Genomic DNA, 27831 nt, shown 5'->3' with positions numbered 1-27831 from the left:
AACATGAAATAGACTTAGGGGTAGATTTTAAGAGGCGCGCGAACAGCCTACTTTTGCTTGCGCATCAGACTCAAGCAAAAGTACGCTGGATTTTAGTAGATACGCGCGGAGCCGCGCGTATCCACTAAAATCCTGGATCGGCGCGCGCAAGGCTATCGATTTTGTATAGCCTGCGCGCGCCGAGCCGCACTGCCTCCCCCCGTTCCCTCCAAGGCCGCTCCGAAATCGGAGCGGCCTCGGAGGGAACTTTCCTTTGCCCTCCCCTCACCTTACCCTCCCTTCCCCTACCTAACCCACCCACCCGGCCCTGTCTACACCCCCCCCTTACCGTTGTCGGGGGATTTACGCCTCCCGGAGGGAGACGTAAATCCCGCGCGCCAGCGGGCCTGCTGCGCGCCGGGCCGCGACCTGGGGGCGGGTACGGAGGGCGCGGCCACGCCCCCGGGCCGTAGCCACGCCCCGTACCCGCCCCCAAAACGCGGCCGACACGCCCCCGAAACGCCGCGTCGACCGGGCCCGCCCCCGACACGCCCCCGACACGCCCCCTCCGAAAACCCCGGGACGTACACGAGTCCCGGGGTCTGCGCGCGCCGGTAGGCCTATGTAAAATAGGCTTACCGGCGCGCAGGGCCCTGCTCGCCTAAATCCGCCCGGTTTTGGGCGGATTTAGGCGAGCAGGGCGCTGAAAATCCGCCCCTTAGTGTTTGGGTACTTGCCAGGTTCTTATGGCCTGGATTGGCCACTGTTGGAAACAGGATGCTGGGCTTGATGGACCCTTGGTCTGACCCAGTATGGCATGTTCTTATGTATACCAGATGTTTTTCGTGACAAGATTTCTCAACATAGCAGCCACAGAGTTTTGGTCATACTTCTATGTGTCACATCACCCTTTATCCTATACACTGCTTCCACACTGTCTCCTGCAAACAGTAAAACTATATATAGACAGCCTATCTATTCATGCTCATATCTTCAAACATGTTACTGTATCATTTTCAATTTTCAAACATGCCTTTAATTTTACTCAGTATACTTTGTTATATTGGTGTACACAACTGACCATTTACACCATCAAATTGTTACAAAAGTGTCTCAAATTTTTCCCAACCCCCATACTTCCTCATTCATATCCCTTCCATACATCCTCATACATTCATCACTATCATAAAAAACATCCAATCATAAAACAGTTTGTTATTGCCTTATTACAACATACAACAACCCAGATATTTGCTATGATATTCCTATGGCAGTCCATCCAAATCAATGTTGATCTTTACTTGTAATCCTCAATGTTATGTATACTGATGTGCTTGTTGTTTCAAAGTGAAAAGTTCCTTTTCCTTCAAAAAGGCATAACCTTCATTGAGTCAAACTTATGTATTCTTTCTTTACTTCGTTCTTGATGCCTTTGCAAATATATCCTTGGTTGAACAAAACCATGAACTCCCATTCAACTCGCTTTTCACAAGTGCACGCCCTCCATCAAGCCTCAGACAACAAAAACGCCAGAGTGCTTCCAAGCACACTTGCTTTCTTGAACATGCAAAGCCTTCATTTAGCCACATCCGACGCCATGGCGTTTCGACAGCATCCCTGCCACCTTCCTCAGGGGACAATTTCCACACTAACTCCGGCCTAAGACCATCTGTATTTCAAATTCCCATGCTGCCGCAGTTATTTCCAATGCATCACTTAAGAAATATTCATCAACATTTCAATGAGCTTCAAATGGATTTCTTACATAAATCTATAAATAGACAATGTAACATCTATATTCATGTATCTCCTCAAAACCCCCCATTAAAACACTCCTCACATACCCCCACAGGTGTCTGCTATAATTTCAATCGATCATTTGTATTTTTTAGCGGCTATGAGCCCAACCGCTCCCTTGTAACTTAAATATACCCTTCCCCCCCCCACCTCCCCCGCCCCATGTCATGACATCACTGACGCACCATCTTATGAACGCACTCTTCCTACCACTAGGGTTTCTCTTCAAAATGCAGATTTCCATCAAACCCTAGACCAATCCTGAAATGTTTCTCAATACTGCATTGCCCTTACAACTCCCTTTTCAAATCTTCAACATCCACACAGGCTACTTCACCAACCATCTGTCTAAAACATAGCATTCCATTCATTCTACTGCCTTATTTAAACCTGCTGGACCCACTGTATTCCATTGGAATATATACCTTTGTACTTTCATGATGAGAATTCTATTTAAGTCACCCCCTCTCTTTCTTGATTCTACTTGCTCTAATGCTGTAAACCTGAGATCTTCCACAATATGATGTGCAACCCCCCAGTGTTCTACTAGGGATGCCTCTATTTGATTGCATCTAATGCATCTCATGTTTTCTTGAATGTGTGTTTTCAACTTACTGTCTTTCCAATGTATCCCAACCCACATGGGCACCATATTTAGTATATTACTCTCTCAGTTTCACACGTAGTATATGATCTTAATTTAAATGGGCGTCTATCCCGTAAAGACACCTTGAAACGATTGTGGACATATATTACAGTGACCACATGGAGCATGTCCTGTATTCATCTTATTTTCTACTTTTTTATTCGGAGCCACTGCATGCACCAAACTGTCTCTAAGGTTAGATGCTCTAGAAAAAGCAAACATGGGCTTCTCACTGAACACTGAGTGTAACCTCAAAATAACCCAATGATCCATTATGCTTTTCCGTACCTCCCATGTGTCAGGGGTAAAGGGCAGAACACAGACTAAATTAGATTGTTTTTTCTTTGCCTGGGGTGCTAATAATAGATCTCTATTAGCCCATCATCCCCTTTTCATTGCCTTCTTTAAAACCTTCTTAGGATACCCCCTCTCACTGAATCTTTGAAACATTTCTTGGTCTTTCTGTTGTCGATGAGCATAACTTTCTCAATCTAAGAAATTTAACCGGATGGCAACTTTGAAAATGGAGTAATGTATTGCGATCCATTTCCTTCCTATAGATTGAGAATTTAAATTTGTTCTCATTGATGCCTATTGTGATATCCAAGAAATGAATCTCTTTATCACTCATTTCAGCTGCAAATTGCAGATTAGAATTTTGTGCATTCAACCAACCCACAAAGTTTTCTATATCATCTCGTGAGCCCACCCATATCTTGAAGATTTCATTTCATTTTTCATTTTATAAAATTTATTAATCGCTTAACACTGTTAGGTCTAAGCGATATACAAAATTTACATACATAATAAAAACAACACAAATAAAGACAACTACATATAAATAAATTCGTAAAGACTAGCTTATGAAAAATTGTCTAATATTCATTGCAATATGCACTAACTTATTCTAGTACATTGTCAAGAGTTATAGACACGATTCAGCAAAAAATTCTTGAACACAGCTTTGAATTTGTCATTCATGAAACGTTTCCACAATTTAATATGGTCTCTGAATAGAGTGCTAGCTAAGATTTTTCTTTCAAAACAACCCATATACAAATTTGCTATATCGGGTGCCATGGAAGCTCCCATGGCCACCCCCATGACCTGTTTAAAAAACTGATCACCCACACAGAAAAAATGTTATTTCATTGCCCATTGCCAAATATTCTCCCACAATTTCTATCGCTTCTTCTTGCGGTATATTTGTATAAAGCGAGGTGACATCTTATGTGACCATCCACATCTGCGCGGTATTGACTACAAAATCTTCCAAAATACTTATTATATGGCCTGAATCCCTTATATATGAGGGAAGATCATCCACAAATGGTCGCAAAAGGTGATCCACAAAAATGGAGAGAGGTTCTAAAAGAGACCCTTTCAATGACATAATGGGTCTCCCCGTGGGTTTCTGTAATTTCAATACCGCGCAGACGGATGGTCACATTAAATGTCACCTCGCTTTTGTTATGGTTATGAGCTGTTGGAGTGGATCCTGGGTACTGCAGTGATGGCCATTCCCACAGGGAGGAGCCCCGTGAGGAACCGCAGTACTAGGCTAGACTCTATACATGCAGACACAGAGAAATTGTATTTATTGTACAGTTTGATGGTATTGCCCGGGGAGTGGGCAGCAGTGAAGGTAACCCAGCAGAAGTAGTCCAGGGGTCCTCAGCAGGAGACCAGTCTCACACTCGAGTAGGTGATAGGCAGCGCGGCGTAGCAGGAACAGGTCCCAGATATAGACAAAGAGTGCTGAAGCTGAAGGTGAGACAGACTGAAAGGGTTAGTACTCACTGAAGCAGAAGCTGTAATGTTGAAGGTCCTGGCAGGCAGAAGTTGTTCAGTGGCAGGCACCAGATTAGGGAGAGCAAGCCCTCAAGGAGCGAATACCCGGTATCCCAAGACAGGTACCTGAAATAGAGCAGAAGGGCCCCCGAGGAGCGGGTACCCAGGTTAGTAAGAAAATATCCCAAAGGGCAGAGAGAGCTTCCTGCGGCAGCTGGGAAGCAGCAGAGAAGCTTAGACAGGAGGCAATCCAATCCTTGCTAACTCAGTTTGTTAGCAAATGAAGGGTAGGCTAAATACCAGGATGTGATGACATCACTCGGAGGGGACGCCCCCGAGGTTTCCGCCATGACGTGGATAAAGATGTGGGTGGCGTGTGCATGCACACCCTAGGAGGCCCTCAGGAAAATCATGGTGAACACTGTCGCCATTGCCGATCTGGGGGGACCGGAGAGAGTGGCATGAAGATGCGGCAGAAACCATCTTCCCAAGGCTTGAGGAGAGAGAAGGAAGAAAGGTGAGGCACAGAGGTCGAAGCCATCTGAGACCAACGGACGCAACAATACCCCCCTTCAAAGGGCCCCCTCTAGACCCCCTACCTGGTCTAGGTTTTTGAGGATGTGATTGATGAAATTGATGAAGCATCTCTTTGTCCATGATATTAGCCAATGGTTCCCAAGAGTTTTCTTCTGGTCCATATCCCTCCCATGACAGGAGGTATTCCCAAACTCTGCCTCTCTTTCTTACGTCAAGGATGGCATCAACCTTATATTCGATGTCTTCTTCTGCATCAACTGGGGTAGGTTCAGGTGTCTTGGTGGAAAACTCGCTAAGAACAAGCAGTTTCAGCAGCGAAACATGGAATGCATTGTGAATCCTCATAGCTAGAGGGAGTCTCAGACTATAGGTGAGTGAGCCCAACCATCGGAGAATAGGAAAGGGTCTGACAAAGCGTGGAGCAAATCGAGCAGATGGAAGCTTAAGTCTCAGATATTTAGTAGAAAGCCAAACTTTATCTCCAGGCTGGAATTCAGGAGCCTTGCTTCGGTGAGCATCATAGCCTTTCTTTGCTTTTTGTCCTGCTTTTTGGAGCATCTCTTTAGTATTTCTCCAGAGCTGCTGTATATTTTTGGCAGTAGATTGAGCTGCCGGGAACCACACAGAAAGTGGAATTGGTAAAGGTGTTAAAGCTTGTCGCCTGTAGACCACTTCTAATGGAGTAGATCCAGTAGATGTCGCTGGATGTGAATTGATGACAAATTCAGCCCAGGGCAACAGTTCAGCCCAGTCATTCTATTGTGAACTGACATAGGCACAAAGGAACTGTTGGAGAGTTCTATTCATTCTCTCGGTTTGGCCATTTGACTGAGGATGATACACAGAGGTGAAGTCAAGTGTGATATCAAATTTCTTACACAAGGCTTTCCAGACTTTGCTGTAAATTGAGCTCCTCTGTCAGAAACAATATGTTTAGGCATGCCATGTAGGAGAAAGATGTGACTGATGAATAACTTAGCAAGTTCCATGGCTGATGGCAAACCAGGGAGAGCCACAAAGTGAGCCATCTTAGAAAGTGGTCCACTGTAACTCAAATGGTATTGTTACCTCCGGAAAGTAGCAGGTCCACCACAAAATCTGTTTCAATATGGGTCCAGGGGTCGTCAGGTGCTGGAAAGGGTTGAAGCAGGCCCCAAGGACGTCCGGGCAGAGGTTTCTGTCTGGAACAATTGGAATAGGAGGCTACGTAAGCTAGAGTGTCTTCTTTCATGGTGGGCCACCAATAGTACTTTTTGTAGCTTGGCCAGTGTACGCCATTGACCAGGGTGTCCAGCCAGTTTCGAATCATGAGCCCATCTTAGCAATTTGTTTCTTAGATTGCAGGGCACAATGGTCTTGCCCAGGGATACTGGATGTGTAGCTGTGAGAACCACTCTCTTCGGGTCAATAATATGCTGGGGTTCATCAGGTACGTCCTCTGAGAGGAATGAGCGAGATAATGCATCTGCTCTGACATTCTTGATACCAGGGCGATATTTCAGCAAAAAGTCAAATCTGTTGAAGAACAGGGACCACCTCACCTGTCTATGATTGAGGCATTGAGCGTGACGTAGGTACTCCAGATTTTTGTGATCAGTGTAAACAGTAATCTGATGTTGTGCACCTTCAAGCCATGGGCGCCATTCTTCAAATGCCATTTTTATTGCCAACAGTTCTTTATCCCCAATGCCATACTTCTCTGCTGGTGAGAAGCGTCGGGAAAAGAATGAACAGGGGTGCAAGATCTTTGTATCACCAGTCTGGCTTAGCACGGCCCCTACACCTACGTCAGAGACATTGACTTCCACAATGAAGGGTCGAGTAGGGTCTGGATGGTGGAGACATGGTTTGCTTTGAAAGGCATCTTTTAACTTCTGGAACACAGCACAGCTTCCATAGACCAAGTAGCAGCGTTGGCACCTTTCTTAGTCATTACTGTTAATGGAACAGTCAATGAAGAGTAATTTTTAATAAAGGTCGGTAGTAATTGGTAAATCCCAAAAATCGTCTTAGAGCTTTTAGGCCCGTGGGTTGTGGCCATTTTTGAATACTCTCAAGCTTCTGAGGGTCCATTTGGAAACCATTGTTTGAGACAATGTAACCTAAGAAAGGCACGGATTCTTTATAAAATTCACATTTAGACAATTTTTCGTACAAGCAGTTCTCATGAAGCCTCTGCAGAACTCTTTTGACATCTTCCTGATGGAATTGCAGGTCCTGAGAAAATATCAAGATGTCGTCTAAGTAGACAATGACACAATGGTAGAATAAATCATGCAGATATCGTTCATCATGTTTTGGAAGACAGCTGGGGCATTGCATATGCTGAAGGGTATCACCAGGTATTCAAAGTGTCCATCCCGGGTATTAAAAGCCGTCTTCCCTTCATCGCCAGAGCGGATGCGAACTAAATTATACGCTCCTTTGAGGTCAAGCTTGGAGAATATCTTGGCTCCCTATAGCCTATCAAATAGCTCCGAGATGAGTGGTAAAGGGTAGCAGTCCTTTATGGTGATCTCATTCATACCTCTGTAGACAATGCATGAACGTAACGTTCCGTCCTTTTTCCCCATGAAGAAAAATCCTGCGCCGGCAGGAGACATAGAAGGTCTTATGAAACCTTTCTGGAGTTTCTCCTGGATGTATTCCTACATCACCTTATTCTCCACCACGGAGAGAGGGTAGACCCTTCCTTTGGGTGGTTCCGTATTTGGCTTCAAATTATTTCACAGTCGTATAATCTGTGTGGAGGTAACACATCAGCAGCTTCTTTTGAGAATACATCTTGATAAGATGCATATTGAGGTGGCAACCCAGACAACAATGGGGTACTTGGCATGCATGGTAGTGGAGAGACTTCCATTAAGCATTTGCCATGACAATCTGGACCCCAACATGAGAGCTCCAAAGTGGTCCAGTTGAATTGTGGCATGTGTTTCTGCAGCCATGGTAGCCCAAGTACCAAAGGGTGCATGGACTTCTCTAGCACAAAGAAGGAAATAGTCTCTGTATGAAGAGCACCGGTACACAAGCTCACTGGTTCTGTAAGCAGAGTTACTTCACCAGGTAAGGGCTCTCCATGAATAGAGGACAATAATAATGGAGGCATCATAGTAATGGTAGGGATCCGCAAATGTTCCATTAGACGTTTCAAAATGAAATTTCCCCCTGCCCCAGAGTCTACTAAAGCAAAGGTCTGATATTCCAACACCCGCAGATTAAAGATACTGGAAGAGAGAGTGGAGGAGAGGGTGCAGTTAGACCTAAGAAGAGTCCTCCCACAGGACTTAGGTCTTCCAGTTTCCCGGACATATAGGGCATGTTTGTACAGCATGACCAGCTTGTCCACAATACATGCATAGTCCCAACCTCTTTTGGAATCATCTCTCTTTAGAAGTCAAAAGACTGCGGCCCAATTGCATTGGTTCTTCTTCACCAGCAGCAGGCCCTGGGAATATAGGCCTGGGTACAGACTTGACACGAATCTCTCCCTGGAGTGGTCTTCTGGGACTCTTGACCTCTTGAACTTTGTCGCAAATTTGGCGATCGATTTTTGCTGCCAACTGCATAAGTTCTGCTAAAGTCTCGGGCATCTCATGAGTCACCAGTTCATCTTTCAACCGGGAGTTCAGGCCTTCAAAAAATAGAGTTTTCAGGCACCTAGGGTCCTAATGTAATTCAGAAGCCAATATCTTGAATTCAATGGCGAAATCTGGTAAAGGTTTATTACCTTGTTTTAGATGAACCAAAGCTGATCCTGCTATCGAATACCGGGCTGGGTCATCAAATACTGACTTAAATAGTTCAAGAAATGTGGCAAGAACAATCTGGATAGGGTTATTGTGCTCCCACAGTGGTGAGGCCCAAGCCAGTGCTCTTCCGTCCAGATACAAAAGGATATAGGTGGTCTTGGCATACACTGTAGGGAAATAGGTTGCAGAGAAAAGTGCATGCAACATTGATTAATAAATCCTCTACATTTCTAAACTTCACCTGCGAAGCGTGTCGGAGCAGAGAGAGGTACTGTAGACTTGACCGTCACTTCTGGCAGTGTAACTTCTTTACCTATGGCAGCTGGTGCATTCATCTGTTCGTGTAGCTGATTAAAAGCAACAGTCAAGTTGTCTATCGAATTCTGTTGTTCGGAGATTTGCTGGGCCAGGCCCGGAATGGCCTGCAAAGTGGTGAGCTGAGCCAAATCCATGGAGTTAGCAATCTGTTATGGTTATGAGGTGTTGGAGTAGATTCTTGGGTACTGCGGTGATGGCCACTCCCATGGGGAGGAGCCCCATGAGGAACCGCAGTACTAGGCTAGACTCTATACATGCAGACACAGAGAAGTTGAATTTATTGTACAGTGAAGGTAACCCAGCAGAAGTAGTCCAGGGGTCCTCAGCAGGAGACCAATCTCACACTCGAGTAGGTGATAGGCAGCGCGGCATAGCAGGAACAGGTCCCAGATGTAGACAAAGAGTGCAGAAGCTGAAGGTGAGACAGACTGAAAAGGTTAGTACTCACTGAAGCAGAAGCTGTAATATTGAAGGTCTGGCAGGCAGAAGTTGTTCAGTGGCAGGCACCAGATTAGGGAGAACAGGCCCTTTAGGAGCGAGTACCCAGTATCCCAAGATAGATACCTGAAATAGACCAGAAGGGCCCCCAAGGAGCGGGTACCCAGGTTAGTGAGAAAATACCCCGAAGGGCAGAGAGAGCTTCCTGCAGCAGCTGGGAAGCGGCAGAGCAGCTTCGACCGGAGGCAATCTAATCCTTGCTAACTCAGTTTGTTAGCAAACGAAGGGCAGGCTAAATACCAGGATGTGATTACGTCACTCGGAGGGACGCCCCCGAGGTTCCCGCCATGATGTGTATAAAGACGTGGGTGGGGGGCGCGCATCCACCCTAGGATGCCCTCAGGAAAATCATGGCGAACACCGTGGCCGTTGCTGATTCGGGGACACTGGATAGGCATGAAGACATGGCAGCAGCCATCTTCCCAAGGCTTGAGGAGAAAGAAGGAAGAAAAGTGAGGCACAGAAGTCAAAGCCATCTGAGACAGACAGATGCAACAGCTTTATACAAATATACCGCAAGAAGAAGCGATAGAAATTGTGCATGAATATATGGCAATGAGAGAAGGGAGGAACAGGATATCGACTGAATTCATAGTTGAACTCACATCATGGGCAATGAAACAACATTTTTTCTGTGTGGGTGATTGGTTTTTTAAACAGGTCAAGGAGGTGGCCATGGGGGCTTCCATAGCGGCCGATATAGCAAATTTGTATATGGGTTGCTTTGAAAGAAAAATCTTAGCTAGCACTCCATTCAGAGACCATATTAAATTGTGGAAACGTTTCATCGATGACACCTTAATGATATGGGTGGGCTCACGAGATGATGTAGAAAACTTTGTGGGTTGGTTGAATGCACAAAATTCTAATCTGCAATTTGCAGCTGAAATGAGTGATAAAGAGATTCATTTCTTGGATATCTCAATAGGCATTGATGAGAACAAATTTAAATTCTCAATGGGGTAGATTTTATATTTTTGCGCAAGCACGTACTTTTGTTCGCACACCAGGCGCAAACAAAAGATACGCGCGTAGCCGGGGTCGTCGCGCGCAAGGGGGTGCACATTTGTGCCACCTGTGCGTGCCGAGCCCGGCGAGCGTTGCCTGTTCCCTCCGAGGCCGCTCCGAAATTGGAACGGCCTCGGAGCAAACTTTCCTTCGCCCTCCCCCCCACCTTCCCTCCTCTGAGAAACCCCCTTTATTAAGGCCAAGTCCCTTTTCTTCCCCTGTTTGAGGTGTAAAATCTCTGAATTCTCAACACTAGTTTGGCTTCAGTCTTTGTATTCTATTCTTCATGGCATTCGTATGATATTTTTCCATGAGCATACTGTTGTTCAGTGGACCCCTGGCCGAGACGAGGTTGACGCTACATCCAGGGAAAAGCCCATGCAGGTCCTCGTCGTCGGAAGGTGGCTGTGGAGAGCAGACCCAACAGGAGCTTCAATTTTACCAGCCCTCGTTCCCCGCAGGTTGAGCCCTTGGGTACCGGGGCTAGCAGGACTTAGGCGCGGGTCACTCGGAATAACCCTCCCAGGAGAAAGGTGAAGAAGCAGGGCTGGATGTACCAGAGGTCAGGGTAGGCAGCAGTCAAGGAGCATCAGAAACAGGCAGATGGTTGAGGCAGGTGGCAATCAAGAAGCATCGTGGACAGGCAGATGGTCGAGGCAGGCAGCAGATGAGCGGAATCCAAGGGCCAAGCAAGGATCAGAGCCAGGAGATCAGTCCGAGAGGGCAAGAAGAGTACGGAAGCCAGGAGCAGAGAACAGGAACACAGGAACCAGGAGAAGGAATCAGGAACACAGGACCAGGACCAGAAATCAGGAACGCAGGACCAAGAACTGGAACAGGAATCAGCAACGTGGGAACTGGAAGCAGACAATGTACACTCTGGAGAGTAGGACCTGTTGCTGAGGCGAGGTCCCATGGGCTTGGCTAGAGTGGGATGGATTGTGCGCACGCGCCTGGGAGGACCAGAGGGACGCCAGCGTCGGGGCAGACATGGCCACGTGGCGGACGACATGGGAGGCCGGGTTCCTGGGGCTGGAAGTAGGGCTGCCGGTCGTGATCTCCCGCAGCTGGTAAGCATAACAGTACCCCCTCACCTATGCCCCCTCCCAGTGGGTCTGGTCTTCTTGGGGTGAGCCAAATGAAACTGTTTGAGGAGACTTTTATCTAGAATATTAGAAGCCGCCTTCCAGGAGTTTTCTTCCGGAGAGAACCCCTCCCAGAAGAGTAGATATTCCCACTTCCCCTTACACCACCGGACATCCAGGACTTCCTTCACCTGGTAGACTTGATCATCGTCGGAGGACAGGTTCTGTGGTTCCGGAGGTTTTCTGTGGGGCCATGACAAAATCAAATTTAGACAAACGTAGATTGTAAGCCCTCTGGGAATAGGGAAATACCTCCAAAACCTGAATGTAATCCGCTTTGAAGCGCTGAAAAAAAGTGCAAAAAGCAGAATATAAATCTAAATAAATAAAAATCAGAGGTTTCAACAGGGAGACATGGAAAGAGTTATGTACTCTTAAGGAGTATGGTAGTTGTAACTGGTATGTGACTGGTCCTATTCTTTCAGAGATGGAGAAGGGCCCAATGTAGAGGGGAGCTTGCTGCATTGACGGTACCCGAAGTTTAATGTTCCGGGTACTGAGCCAGACCTTGTCTCTGATATTGAACTGGGGTGCCGCTCGTCGGTGCTTCTCCGTCGTGTTCTTAGCCCTTAAAGCCTCTCGTCAGATCATGTCTTGGGTCTTCTCCCAGAGTTCCTTAAGCTGTCACGCAGTCATCTGGGCTGCAGGGGATGGCACAGTCAGGCGTATGGGAAGTGGTGGAGCAGGTTGCTTGCCATATACTATAAGAAATGGGGAAGAGACCGAAGCTGAATTGATGTGAGAACTGTGCAAAAATTCAGCCAAAGGAAGTAGACTAGCCCAATCGTCATTATGCTCATTTACAAAGGACCGAAGAAAGTTTTTTAAGGTTTGGTTATTTCGCTCGTCTTGGCCGTTCCCCTGAGAATGGTAGGCAGTAGTAAAGTCGAAGCGGAGATTGAATTTGCAACACAATGAGCGCCAGAACTTAGCTGTAAACTGCACTCCACGGTCGGAAGCCATGTGTTGAGGGAGACCATGTAAGTGGAAGATGTGAGAGGTAAATAGTTGGGCTAATTCAGGAGCTGAGGGAAGCCCTGGGAGGGCCGTAAAGTGAGCCATTTTACAAAATTGGTCCATGACGACCCAAATGACATGACAGCCGCTAGAGAGGGAGAGGTCCACTACAAAGTCCGTGGACACATGGGTCCAGGGTCCCTTGGGGGCCGGTAGCAGCTGTAATAGCCCCCAAGGTCACCCTACCATGGGCTTTTGACAAGCACATGTCAGGCAAGATTCTACATAGGCCTTGACATCCTTTCTGACCTGCGGCCACCAATAGTATCAGTGTAGTAGCTCCAAGGTCCTCTTAGCTCTCGGGTGGCCAGCAATAGGGGAGTCATGGACCCATGCTAGGACCTTTTGATGGTGCTGTGGAGGTACCATGGTTTTCCCAGGAGGAGCAGGCTGGGTGGCAGCCAGGAGGATGCAAGCAGGATCAACGATGTATCCCGGGATTCTGGGAGTGTCCTCTGCTTCATACTCCCATGATAGGGTGTCAGCTCGGTCGTTCTTGTGGCCTGTACCTCAGGACGAAGTCAAAGCAACTGAAAAATAGGGACCAGAGAGCCTGACAGGCGTTTAAGCACTGGGCATGTTTAAGGTATTCCAAGTTCTTGTGGTCCATATACATGGTAATGGTATGCTGGGCGCCATCTAGCCACTGATGCCATTCCTCTAAGGCCATCTTAATGGCCAGTAACTCCTTATCTCCGATACCATAATTCTTCTCCATAAGGGAGAATTTCCGGGAAAAGAAAGAGCAGGGTAATAGGTCTCCTTTGCTGGAATGCTGGCTCAGCACGGCTCTCACGGTGGTGTCGGAGGCATCGACCTCCACAACAAACGGACGTGTGGGGTCCGGGTGGCGGAGGCAGGTGTCTTGGAGGAAGGCTTGTTTCAACTGATTGAAGGCGGAGACGACATCTGGAGGCTACTGCTTGGGGTTCCCCTCCTTTTTGGTGAGGGCGGTGAGTGGCGCCACAAGCTAAGAGTATTGTGGAATAAAGTGCCTGTTGAAATTCGCAAACCCCAGGATGCATTGTAGGGGTCAGAGGCAGGATGGTTGAGGCCACTTCTGGATGCAAGCCATCTATTCCGGGAGATAATTATACCCCAGGAAGGGGAGAGACTAATGCTTGGACATACATTTCTCGAGTTTCGCGTAGAGTCTGTTAGCCCTAAGGCGTTGGAGTACCAGTTGGACATCTCGACGGTGAGATGGGAGATCTTTAGAGAAGACTAAGACATCGCCAAGGTACACCAGCACTGAGGTTTGCAATAGGTCGCAGAAGACCTCATTCATCAAGTGCTGGAATACAGCAGGGGCGTTACACAAGCTGAATGGCATGACCAGATATTCATAGTGGCCATCACGGGTATTGAACATGGTCTTCCACTCATCATAAGGCCAGATTCTGACCAGGTTGTAGGCCCCCCAGAGATCCAACTTGGTGAAAATCTTCGCTCCTTGCAGGCAATCCAGGAGCTCAGGGATCAGGGGAAAAGGATAGCGATCCTTCCTGGTAATGGTGTTTAAGCTGCAATATTCTATACAGGGCCGGAGTGACCTGTCCTTTTTTGCAATGAAGAAAAACCCGGCTCCCCCGGGGAGGTGCATGGTCAGATGAAACACCTTTCCAGGTTTTCTTTGATGTATTGGGACATCACTCTGGTCTCGGGATGAGAAAAAGGTTACACCCGACCCCTGGGAGGCATGGTGCTGGGCAGTAAGTCAATGGCGCAATCAAAGATACGATGCTCGAGAAGGGTCTCTACCATCTTTTTGGAAAAGACATCCATGAAGTCGATGAACTGGGAGGTAGGCCACAGGAGGTGGCGGCCAAGGACAACGGAACACTTTGGACCTGGCGGAAGTAGTTGGAAAGACACTGGGGCCCCCAGGAGGTCAGCTGGAGGGTGCTCCAATTGATGAGAGGAGAATGAGCTTGCAGCCAGGGAAGTCCCAAGACGATGGGATGAATGGATCTCTTCAGAACAAGAAAGGAAATCATCTCCTCATGAAGAACTCCAAAGCGCAAGCAGACCTGGGTAGTGATCCGGGTAATCCAGCCGGGAAGGGGCTCCCCATGGATTGAAGAGATCACAACTGGAGGAATCCGAGGTGAGGTAGACAAGTCCAGTTGGGTCACCATTTCACTGGATATAAAGTTCCCTCCGGCTCCGGAGTCCACCAGCACCAAAGTAGGGTAGATACGCTAGAGGAGGATGACAGAGACTGGCAGAGTGCATTGGGGAGCAGAAGTGGCACAACCTAGGGTTATCTACCCACTGAAACCTAGGTTTGGCAGTTTTCCTGCCATACTGGGCACTGGACCAAGAGGTGGCCCTGCCCGGCACAGTAAAGGCAGAGGCCCAGAGAATGTCTCCGTTGTCATTCTTCAGGAGAGAGATGGGTGCGGCCCAGCTGCATGGGTTCTTCTGAGCATTGGAGCCCTGGATCTGGAGAGGGTGTTCAGCCCGGAGAGCGAGAGAAGGAGGGAGCCAGTTGAATGGGTCGGTGGGGCGATCGGGCTTCCTGAAGTCGTTGCTGCAGACGACGATTCATTTTTCCTGTTAGGTCTATGAGGGCATCCAGGCTGTCAGGGTGGTCTCAAGCAGTCTGCTCATCTTTAATCCTGGGGGAGAGACCTTCCAGGAAGATGCTTCGGAGGCTGTCTTCCTGCCCACCAACTCTGTCGCCAGGGTACGGAATTCTATGGCGAATTCGGCCAGGGTCCGGGAGCCTTGCCGGAGGTGGAGGATGTCAGAGCCAGCCATGGTTAGGCATCCAGGCTCATTGAAGACCTGCTTGAAGTTTAGAATGAAGCATTCTAGGTCCTCCAGTATGGGGTCCCCTCGCTCTCATAGTGGAGAGGTCCAAGCCAATGCTTTCCCATCCAGTAAGTAGAGGATAAAGGTCGTCTATCGAGTCTTTGAAAAACTGAGCGGGTTGAAGAGAGAAATGCATAAAGCATTGATTGAGAAAACCCCAACACTGCTTGGGATCTCCAGGGTACAGAGGGGGAGCCGGAAGACGGATAGACGCTATGGCTGATACACATAGAGTTGGTGCCGCGGGTGTGGAAGCACTGGAACTGGTGGAGGTTGTGGCATCTAAGCAAGGCGTTCCACAGTGTTGGCCGACATTTCAAGGCAGTGCTGCTGCTGTTGCTGAATCTTTTGGGCCAGGCCCGAAATGGCTTATAGGCCGGGAAGATCCACCAGGTCCATGGCCTCAGCAAGCTGTTGTTTGGTGGACCCCTGGCCAAGACGAGGTTGACGCTACCTCCAGGGGAAGGCCCCTGCAGGTTCTCGTCGTCAGAAGGCAGCAATGGAGAGCAGACCAAACAGGAGCTTCACGTTTACCAGCCCTCATTCTCCACAGGTTGAACCCTTGGGCACCGGGCCGGCAGAACTTAGGCACAGGTCACTCAGGAATAACCCTCCCAGGAGAGAGGTGAAGATGCAGGGCCAGACGTACCAGAGGTCAGGGCAGGCAGCAGTCAAGGAGCATCGGAAGCAGGCAGATGGTCGAGGCAGGAGGCAGAAGAGGGTCAAGCAAGAGTCAGAGCCAGGAGATCAGTCCAAGAGGGCAAGGAGAGGATGGAAGCCAGAAGCGGAGAACAGGAACACAGGAACAATGAGAAGGAATCAGGAACACAGGACCAGGAATCAGGAATGCAGGAGCAGGAGCTGGAACAGGAATCAGGAACTTGGATAGTAGGACCTGTTGCCAAGGCAAGATCCCATGGGCTGGGCCAGGGTTAAATAGGCCCCAAGCCCTGATGTCATCAGCGGGCCTGCTGGTGTTTTTCCCAACTCTGGCTCTTTAAGAGGCGGGGCATATTGCGCGAACACACACCTGGGAGGGCCAGAGGGATGTCGGTGTCAGGGCAGAAATGCCAGCCTGGTCGGGCTGGGAGGCCGCATGGTGGACGACGTGGGAGGCCGGGTTTCCGGGACCGGAGGTAGGGCTGCCGGTCGCGGTCTCCTATGGCCATAAGCACAACACATATAGGATACACACTGTATTTTTAAGCCAGTTTCTCAGCATTTGAACATAGGCCAATCTATTTCAGAAGCACTCAGATTTTTAAGAAATTAGTAAGAAAAAAGAGCAAAGATGGTAGAAGCATTCCAAAGTTGTACTATGCATGACTGATTGAAAATAGCTTGAATAAAAGGAATAAAAAAGCTCTGAAAACTCATACCAATTGCTAACACTTATCTCTTTAAATAATGAATTAGCTGTTCATATCTACTGCCACTACTAAGAGAAAGCACTTTCTTTGTGAGTGAAGCAAAGCTTGAATGCCCATGAATTATTCAATATAAAGTGTGCCAGTTAAAGTGTCTTGATATTGCAAGTCAAGTGTAACATTATCTCTCTTCAGTCAGAAAACATCTCTGATGTCTTAACAAGTCTTGGGTTGAAGGAAAGGGTGACAGAGCAAAGCACAAACACAGCATGAAGAAAATATATATTCTGGTGTTGCAGATTTTGTAACACATCGCTTTCTATTGACACTATTCATTGTTATCACACAGCTTGTGTGACAGAGTACAAATACTTGGGACCTCTTTGCCACAGTTTCCTGCTATATTATAGACCGTTGAACTGTATCAGAATCCGTTTATGTGTATGCTGCCCAATTCTATTCTTTTTGACCCTATTGCACCTGTTTCCTGTATTACCTATACAGCTTGGTAAAATTTCAAAGTCACACCACGATCCCTTACAGTACAGGTTGGCTATAATACAACTGGTTGCTGACTCCATTTTCTGTGATGTTACTCTTTTACTCATGATTTTATTATCTCTAGAGGTGGGTGGCACTGCTGACCTTTCAGTCAAACCATCTAGAAAATTTAATCTACAAGATCGTAACATTTGCCATACTGACTCAAGCCAAGGTTTCATCAAATCCAGCATCCTGTCTCTGATAGTGGCCAGTATAGGTCACTAGGAGGGTCCTGGCCTAGTTTCTCTGGAAGGGGTAAACTATCCACATAATCAGAATAAAAGATGGACAAACTGTTGCGATGAACAGTCCATGGGTTCCCGCACAGTCTGCTGTTCTTACCTCCAACCTGGCCTGATCAGAGAAATCTGCTAGATATTGTCTATCTGGACTCAGTAAGGCTTTTGACCCTGGCACACAAGCTAGGTAATATAAAAATAGGCAAAGAAGCTGTAAATTGGGTGAAGAACTGGTTGAGTCACAGGACACAGAGAGAAGAGGTAGAATCCATTCTGGTGAAGGCAAAGTGATCATTGGGGTCTCAGTGCTTGGCCTTGGAATCACTTCTTTTCAATATCATTATTAACATCATTAGTGAGGAATCTGAGGAGAAAATATGTTTGTGGGTGATACAAACATCTGTAACTGAGCAGACATGCTGAAAGTGCTGTAAAAAAATGAAAGAAAACTTGAAAAACTGAAAGAATAGTCAAGGATTTGGAAAATGAGTTTCAGTGTAAAAAGTGTAAAATCTTGCATTTGTGATACAAAAATCCATTAGCCACATATCAGTTAGAAGGACAAGAGTTGACAACTATCAAACAAAAAAGTTAATCTAAGAGTAATCATCTCATATGACCTCAAGGTAACCAGTCAATGTAATAAAGCAAGAAGGAAAGCTAACAGCATACTTGATTATCAGCAGGAAAAGGAAGGTAATATTACCCTTTTATAGGCCACTTGTGAGGCCTCCACATTGAGTAAGTGTTCATTTCAGGAGGCGGTACCTTCAAAGAGACATTTAAAGGATGAAAATGATTCAGAAGCGGACTACTAAAATTATACAAGGCCTGAAATAAACAGAGGCTAAAAGGCAGTCAAAATCTTCTCACTGCCTAAAAGAAAGGATACGTGATGTAAGATATAATAGAAACTTTTAAATATTTGATGGGTTTCAATAAAGTATGAAAGATGAAATTTTACACAGAAAAATAAATTCAAGGAGAAAGGAGCCATGATATGAAGCAGAGATGTGCAGAGGCAGAAAAAAATCAGTTTAGTTCATTCATTCATTTCATAGGACACCTAGATTCATTTCATTAGTTTCAAAATTTTGTTTTCTTAGTTTCATTTATTTTTCATTTCCCATTAAAGACAATGGGGGAAGCAATGCTGCCTATTTTGGACTCCCAAATTGCAGTTTTCTAATCATTTCTAATGAAACTGGTGGGAAGACATCATCAGAAGGCACGCCAACACACCAAGACTATGTCAACATAGCACCAAAAGTGACATGAAGAACCTAAAGTACAACAAAGGCATACCAGAAGTGGCAGGAGCTCTCCAAGGCATGTCAGAGGAACAATGAAACAGCTAAAGTGGGAAGAATACCCCAAGGATTCAAAAGAGGGCACCAACAATAGTGGCATGAACCCTCAAAGCAGAACGAGAGGCAAAGTGGCATCACAAGGCACCAGGAAGAAGGAGCAAAACAGAAAAAATGGCAGGAAAATCCCCAAAGCACCAATAAAGGGTCAAAGCAACACAAAAAGAGGCATCAACATACCACAGCTCCATGAGATATACAGAGCAGCCACCCAAGGAGTAGAGACCGAGGTATAACAACAAGGCAGACTGACAGCAAGGTGCAAAATACTGGGTATGGCAGCAATGCTGAGTGGAAGAAACACTTCTGAGATGAAAGATAAGAAGTATAGCAGCAAAGCAGAGTACCATGGTAAATGTCTGTCTTCCTGTAAAAGCAATTGCCACTTGTCAGATTTTGTACTGTCATTTTTGTTGCATGAACTTTTATCATTGAACTTGAACTTGATCATCCTGCTGGGTGGAATTTTGGAGGCAGATCTTAAAAAAGTACGAGCGCACGTACTTTTGTTCGCGCAACCGGCGCAAACAAAAGTACGCCGGATTTTATAAGATGCGCGTAGCCAAGTGTATCTTATAAAATCCGGGGTCGGCGCGCACAAGGCTGCGCTAAATTGGCAGCCTGCACACGCCGAGCCGCACAGCCTGCCTCCGTTCCTTCCGCGTCCCCCCACCTTCCCCTCCCTTCCCCTATCTAACCCACCCCCCAGCCCTACCTAAATCCCCTCCTACCTTTGTTGTGCAAGTTACGCCTGCTTGAAGCAGGCGTAACTTGCGCGTGTCGCCTCGGCATCCCCAGGGACAGGCTTCAGTGCCGGGGGACTCGGGACCGCCCTCCCGGCTCGCCCCCGAACCGTCGCCATGCCCCCGGACCCACCCCGGACTGCCCCCTGACTCTGGACATGCCCCCGGCCTGCCGACACCCCCCGGACACGCCCTCTCCCGCCCCTTTTACGAAGCCCCAGGACTTACGCGCATCCCTGGGCTTTGTGCATGCCGGCGGCCTGTGCGAGTGCCCCGCGCGCGTTAATCTGGCAGGATTTACTCGCGCAGGGCTTTTAAAATCTACCCCTTGGGTTTCTTCTGAAATTTGTTTTCCCAATTGAAACTTTAATTACAGTCAGAACATGATAATGGTCTCTCCTTAGTATGGCTTTCCTGGTAATTTGTGAGGTTTGCTTTATTGAGTATTGTATGAGGTAATGCTCACCACATGTCAAAAAAAAAATATAGCAGAATTAGAAAAGGTACAGAGAAGGGAGACCAAAATGGTAAAGGGGATGGAACAATTCCCCTATGAAGAAAGGTTAAAGAGGTTAGGACTTTTCAGCTTGGAGAATAGATGACTGAGGGGAAATATGATAGACATCTATAAAATAATGAGTGGGATGGAACAAGTAAATGTTAATCAGTTGTTTACTCTTTCAAAAGTACAAAGACCAGGAGACACAATGAAGTTACTAGATATATTTAAAACTAATAAGAGAAAATATTTTTTTACTCAATGCATAATTAACTCTGGAATTCATTGCCAGAGGATGTGGTGAAAGCTATTAGTGTAACTGTGTTTAAAAAAGGTTTTGACAAGTTCCTAGAGGAAAAGTTAATTAACCATTATTAAGGTAGAGCTGCAGAAATCCATTGCTTATTCTTGGGATAAGCAGCTTGGAATCTATCTACCCACTGGAACCCTGCCAGGTACTTGTGACCTGGCTTGGCTACTGTTGGAAACAGGATATTTATTGTGGGGCAGATTTTAAAATATATGCGCGGGTGTAGATTTGTTCGCGCAACCCGGTTTGAACAAATCTATGCCCGATTTTATAACATGCGTGTGTTGCCGCATGCATGTTATAAAATCTGGGCTCGGCGGGCACAAAGGGGTGCACACATGTGCACCTTGCACACGCTGAGCCCGAAGGGAGCCCCGATGGCTTTCCCCATTCCCCCCAAGGCCGCTGCGAAATCGGAGCGGCCTTGGAGGGAACTTTTTTTCTGGCCCCCCCCCCCCCACCTTCCCCTCCCTTCCCCTATCTAACCCACCCCCAGCCCTACATAAATCCCCCCCCCCCCTTACCTTATTTTATGTCTTACACCTGCCGGAGACAGGCGTATCTGTGCGTAAACCTCCGGCACGGCCGGAACGGAGGAGGGCTCGGGACATGCCCCCGGACTGCCGTCATGCCCCCGGACGCATCCCCAGACCTGCCCCCAGACTGCCCCCTGACCCTGGACACGCCCCTGGATTGCCATCACACCCCGAGACACGTCCCCTTCCCGCCCCTTTTTCAAAGCCCCGGGACATACGGGCATCCCGGGGCTTGTGCGCACCGCCGAGCCTATGCAAAATAGGCTCAGCGCACGCAGGGCAGATTTTCTCAGGTTACGCGTGTATGTTACGCATGTAGCCTTTGAAAATCTGCCACAATATATTTATATATTTGTTTATTTATTTCCTTTCTTACTTACTTACTTATTTAAAAACACTTCTATTATACAACTTCCTCATATCTTTCCAGTGTGGATTACAATGATGCAGTCATAAAAATATTACAATATACCAATAAAACATATTAAATGAAATAAACCCAGTCATACTAAAACTTTTAAACCTCATCCAAATGCTTCTTCAAAAATCATAGTCTTAAGACCTTTTCTAAAAAAATTTAAGTCCTGTTGATACTGGGCTTGATGGACCTTTGGTTTGACCCAGTATGACAAATCTTATGTTCTTAGCTTTTCCTACATTCTGCAGCTGAAGAGTCTTTTCCCTTTCTTGATCTTCTGGTGTTGCATTATTTCTTTCTTCCTTCTGAAACTTTTACCACATTCAGAATATGTAAAGGTCTCTCCTCTGCATGTTCTCCTCTGCATGTTCTGCCTGTATTTCATCCTTCTGACCGAGGGTTTTTGTGGACAAAACACCCCATTATAACCAACAAACAAACAGAATAGGAGAACCAGATTGGGATTGTAGAGGGCTAGAACAAAATGAAGCATAAACATTTATTTATTTTCATTTTTCAGATTTTTTCTGGGGACAAAACACCCCAGTACAATCTACAAACAAATAGGGTGGGAGAACCAGGCTGGAACTGTAAAGGGCAGAAGAAAATGAAGAACCAGAAAACAGGTGGCATGGAAGGAGAAACTCGTATCTTTCTTCTTTATTCAGAGGACAAAACAATAGATCATTGCAACGGATCATTGCTAGAAAATGTATCCATTTTTTGGACGAATGTCTATGGCCACATGTCAGTCAAATGCGTTATTTTGTACAGGACACCACCCATGTGTTAAATAAAATTAGTGATTTACCATTATTTACATCTGAATTTATACTAGTAACCATGGACGTGGTGCCTTTATATATTAATGTATCATGTGAGTCGGCAATGAGGATTTTTACCTGGGCATAGCTGGACATAGCTATTTCATATCACCAGATCTGCCATTTCATGTTTGATAATGAGTTTTTTCTACAAAAACATGGCATATCAATGAAGGTCATCTGTAGCTCCCTCTGTGGCCACTTTGGTTATGGCTGAATATGAAGAAGCTTTTATTTACACATCTCCTTTTTTTCAAACATTATCACCTGAATGAAATACATATGTGATTTATTTTTCATTTGGAATTCCTCACTGGAAGAGTTAACAGCTTTCCACAGTTGGATGAATTCAGTGGTTCAGTTCTTGCAATTTATTATGACGAGCAATACCATCCAAAATGCATTTTTGGGCATTTTATTACCAGTCAACCAGAAGGGCTATGCACATCAGTTTTTCATAAACAATAATTTTTTGAAATATCAATCCTTTCATCCCCTTGTGTTTAAGAAAGGATTGCCTGTTGGCCAATTTTTTCAGATCAAATGCATATGCTTCATGATAGTTGAATTTAAACATTAGGCATTTCTGTTGGCCCAAAGGTTTTTCCAACAAGGTTACCCTCTGGCAGTAATGAAGGCAGCATACCAGAGGGTGTTATATTCAGGTCAGACTTTATTATTACAAAATTGATCTAAGTCCACCACGTCACAATTGACATGTGACTTGCCATATTGAAATAAATTGGCTATTGTGCCTCAAGCATTCACCAGTATTGGAGTGTTTTGGCACTTCACCCAATTTTCAAGAAAGCTCCACTGATTGCTTACTGCTGGGGAAAAAAATATTAGAAATAAAATGGTTAGAGCAGATTGACAATTTCTAAAAGATGCGTGTGCAGCTTTTTATGAAGTGAAAAAGATCTCTAGTGGAAGTAGTGGTAACCCCGGAAGCAGGCAGCTGTGTCCACCAAAACATGAGCTCATGTCGGATGATTTCAATCTGGTGGCATGCTTTCTATAGGACCTTATGAAGTTTGCTTCAAGATAAGTAAAGTGTATACTTTAAATAGTTGTTGTTAATATAATAGGGATTTATTTGTAATTTATTTATAAAATTTTATATACCGTCATTTAGAGAGGATCCATCACAACGGGATAAAAGTTAATACAGAATTTTGAGAGGATCTTGCCATTGAACCGGCAGATGAAAGATAACTTGGTTTTCTATTACTGATACCACTTGGCGGTGGATGTATAATTGATCAACATCTGGTAAATAGTTGTTTGAATGTAAGTAAATTAGGGGTGAGTGTAAATTTTTTCAACCTCTTCTTTTGTGAATAAGGATTAATACAGAGAGGTCTCTGCTTTGTTATTGTGCAGTCTATCTTTAAAAGAACCATCTATGCATGACTTTAGCTTGATGGACTCTCTACCTGGGTAATATCAAGCTAGGTTGAGAGAACCTTGCGCAAATCTCATCTTGGAGTGAGTTTCCTCACTCCAAAGGTCATCAAATCTTCATGAGACCACTGATCTGTTCATAGGTGTCATGTAGAATGTCAAAGTGGCCCCTAATCCTCTACACTTTTACCTAAACCCCACCTCGAGTTTCTAGGTGGGCCTACCATAGGGATATAAATACCTACCTATGGGCCATGACATTATGGCCAGTCTCTCTCTCTCTCTCTCTCTCTCTCTCTCTCTCTCTCTCTCTCTCTCTCTCTCTCTCTCTCTCCCCCTCTCCCCCCTCCCCCAGTGTGTGAATGCAGGAAATACAACAGGTCTGGCACTTATCATAGAATCTGAAAATGGTATTGAAATTTGTGCTAACTTAGCTCTTCACACAGGTAATTAGCAATATTTGCTATTGCATGCAGTACTTACCGCATTTTGATAAATCCAGGCCTTAGTTTGGCGGACATTAGCTCGGAACTTTTCAATGGTTTTATTGAATGAAGTTTTTTATCATAGTCCTCCAAATTTTCTGTTGCTTCAAGGAAATTTTAATTTCATCACAAGTAGATTTAACAGTTTCTTCTAATTTATTGGTGGTTTCTACGGTAAGCAGCATGATGTCCAGCGAACATTTATTGAGGATAGCTATCCACTTATGAACAAATTCTTCATCATCCGCATAGATAGCAGGTTCTAAATTTAGACGTAATCCACGAGGGATCATCCCAGACTTTATATACTGTAATAGAGTGGCGACATGAATAGCTATGGATTTTTCATTTGAACAGCATGCAGCCCAATGGTTTAAATATGTCTATTGAGTGGTATTCTATCATTTAAGAGCTTCTGTTCCATAGCAACCATTGATGCCATCACTGTGTATCTACGTGCTACCCGTCCATTGGTTTATTGTCCCTTTAAAAATGGCGCATGTGTGGCACCTCTGGTAGAGGAAACGCATTACTGGCTGGAAAAAATGCCGCTGAAGCATTAGTACCGCCTTGTCAAGTGTTGATTGAAGCTGTTAAAAAAAAAATGTTGTATCATTATTATTGCTTAAATATTCGCAGATATATTCGGCCCCTTGAAGAAGGCAGATGCCGAAACACAGTCCGTGTCAGGCTCATACATTTCAAGCCTCTCAATCCTGTACTTAAGGGCGTTTCTTTGTACATATTAAGATAAGTAACTATTTATTATAACATATTACAAATGTAATGAGAAGTTATGAAATACTTGGAATTTTACATCACAAATGCATGGTGTTTTCACTGAGCATAAAAAATTCATTCTGGACCTATGATTATATTATCGGCACAAAAAGTCCTTGCTAAATAGCATTGATACCTATGCCCACGTATGAGGTCTACCAAATGAGACAAAAAAATTGTGACTCACGATTTATTTTGATTATACCATTTTGGGACTTTTAGCCTTTCCGCTTATCTGACTTTACTACACACGGCTATTATCCCTCTCTAAACATGTTTGAGAGAATTATTTTGTTCATTGTTAATTATTTATCAGATTTAGGTGATGGATACTAACATGGTAAGAGCTGCTTGGAAGAATCAATTTTAGCACTTGACCAGAATGGTATTTAAAATTGTGGAATACAAACTCAACTTTTTCAGATGTTTACAAGCTTGCTGCCTTCACATCAGATTGTGGATTGCTTGTCAAATCTTCATTAAACTACTGTTAAATAGAATATCATTGGATTGGAGTCTCTTTGCAAATCATACATTTATTATGCAAAATACCTTTCCCTTGACTGCATATGCATGTGTGTGTGTGTGTGTGTGTGTGTGTGTGTGTGTGTGTGTGTTTTATTCATTTGCCACATCCTGCTTGGTTATTTTAAGTTCTTGTACATGCTTATAACACTGGATACTCCTTTCAAAAAGTTATTTGCTATTTATTTATTTATCACAAAGATTTTATACTCATTCTACTACCAAGGTAATCAGAGCAAGGTACATGATTATTGGGGGCTTACATAAGTATGAGAATCATATTTAATCCATGGAAAAATGGAACAACCTCAGCTCAGATCATATTTAATCCATGGAAAAATGGAACAACCTCAGCTCAGATCATATTTAATCCATGGAAAAATGGAACAACCTCAGCTCAAATCTGTCCCAATTACTATCCCAACTATCACTATGCCTCAACCAAGCCAAAACAGAAATCCTTCACATCCACGATGACCGTCCCTCTTATCCCCTCAAGTGCACCCCCTCCAACCACCCAGGAACCTCAATCAACACGGGAGTGCCACAGATCTCACAAATCTCACTCACTCCATCCACAAGAAACCTAGGAGTAACAATTGACAGCCAACTCAACTTATTTATTTATTTATTTATTTATTTAAGTTTTTTTTATATACCAACATTCAAGACGGTAGTCCCATCATGCTGGTTCACAAGAAACAGGGGTGCAATAAACTTTACAATTTGAACAATGGTGCAGAAAAGCAGTTACATGTAACAGGGAATCAATAACTAGGAGTAAGAAGGAAAATGAAGATCAGATAATTATATATATATATATATAATAACATTATAAGAGGTGGCTATTAATGCTATTACTAGCGAAGAATGTTGATTGGAGGAGGTTAAGTAATGTTGGAGTTAGGAAAGGCCTGCGTGAACAGCCACGTCTTGAGTCTTTTCTTGAATGTTGAGATGCTGGGTTCCATTCTAAGATCCGGGGGAATGGCGTTCCATAAAGTTGGACCAGCTGTGGAGAAGGCCCGATCTCTAAGCGTGATGTGTCTGGTAGTTTTGGCTGGAGGTACTTGAAGAGATCCTTTGTAAGCATCTCTTGTCGGTCTTGTTGAGTAGTGTAATCGGAGGGGGATATGGAGATCGATTGGGGCTAATTGATGGATGTTTTTGAAAATGGTGAGAATGGTCTTGTAGATTATTCTGAAGTGGATAGGCAGCCAGTGGAGGCCCATCAGGATAGGGGTTATGTGTTCTCTTCTCCTGGTGTTAGTGAGTATACGGGCGGAGGCATTTTGGACCATTTGCAATGGTTTGGTGTGTGAAGAAGGGAGACCAAGCATGATGGTGTTACAATAGTCCAGCTTTGCGAAAATGATTGATTGTAGAATCGTTCTGAAGTCATGTGTGTGGAAGAGAGGCCGTATTCTTTTCAGCACTTGGAGCTTATAAAAGCAGTCTCTGGTGGTTTTGTTGATGTTCGCTTTCAGGTTTAGGTGATTGTCAATTAGAACTCCTAGGTCTCTCACTTGTGTAGTATTTGGTAAGGCTGGATGAGTGGGTGTGAGGGAGCTGTTTTCTGGTGTGATGAGTAGAAGTTCCGTTTTTGAAGAATTTAGTATAAGGTTGAGACTTGTGAGAAGCTGTTTGATATTTTGGAGGCAGGTTTCCCAGTGAGACAGTGTTTTTGCGAGTGACTCCTTGATGGGGATCAGGACCTGAATATCGTCAGCGTAGAGGAAGTGTTTGAGATTGAGGTCAGTGAGAAGTTTACATAAAGGTAACAGATAAATGTTAAACAAGGTAGGAGACAGGGATGAGCCCTGAGGGACTCCTACTGACGCAGGGTGAAGAGAGGATTCTTTATTATGAATCTTAACCTTATATCCTCTGTTGCTGAGGAAGGTTCTAAACCAAGATAGGGCGGTGCCCGAGATACCTATGGCTGTTAGTTGGTTGATGAGAAGAGAGTGATTGACCGTGTCAAATGCAGACGAAAGGTCGAGTAGGATCAGAAGGAAGGATTGTCCTTTGTCTAAGCCTAGGATGATGTGGTCGGTCATAGAGATGAGAAGGGCTTCCGTGCTTAAGGTTTTACGGAATCCGTATTGTGATGGGAATAGTAGGTTATTGTCTTCAAGGTAGTTTGAGAGTCGGGAGTTTACCAATTTTTCCATTATCTTGGCTATGAAGGGGAGGTTGGCTCTAGGTCTAAAGTTGTTAGGATCGTTTGGGTCCAGATTTGGTTTTTTGAGAAGGGGTTTGAGTGAGGCTAGTTTGAGGTTGTCCGGGTAGAGTCCTTGAGTGAGGGAGCAATTTATGATATCTGCCAGGGTTTTGGCGATAGAATCTGGAATTGATAGTAGTAGTTTAGCTGGGATGTGATCTGAAGGGTGGGAGGAAGGTTTCATTTTCCTTAGAATTCCTTGGATCTCCATGGATGAAGTTGTGTCAAGTTCTTCTAACTGAGTGTAGTTGATTGAGGGTTG

The 27831-nt window shown here is 45.2% G+C and overlaps 1 long non-coding RNA gene across 2 annotated transcripts in view; it reads right to left on the bottom strand.

Moving 5' to 3' along the window:
* LOC115081925 overlaps positions 1-24629 on the bottom strand; it is a 68837-nt gene extending 44208 nt beyond the window's left edge. For both annotated transcript variants that reach the window (XR_003854005.1, XR_003854008.1), the window contains exon 1: positions 24039-24629. This is a non-coding gene — a long non-coding RNA (uncharacterized LOC115081925). The remainder of the gene's footprint in view (positions 1-24038) is intronic.
* Positions 24630-27831: the final 3202 nt, after the last annotated feature.

Source organism: Rhinatrema bivittatum, chromosome 1, assembly GCF_901001135.1.
Source record: "Rhinatrema bivittatum chromosome 1, aRhiBiv1.1, whole genome shotgun sequence".
In the NCBI taxonomy this organism is placed as follows: Eukaryota; Metazoa; Chordata; class Amphibia; order Gymnophiona; family Rhinatrematidae; genus Rhinatrema; species Rhinatrema bivittatum.
The sequence above is the reverse complement of the archived record's forward strand: the minus strand, read 5'-3'. Positions and strand labels throughout refer to the sequence as shown.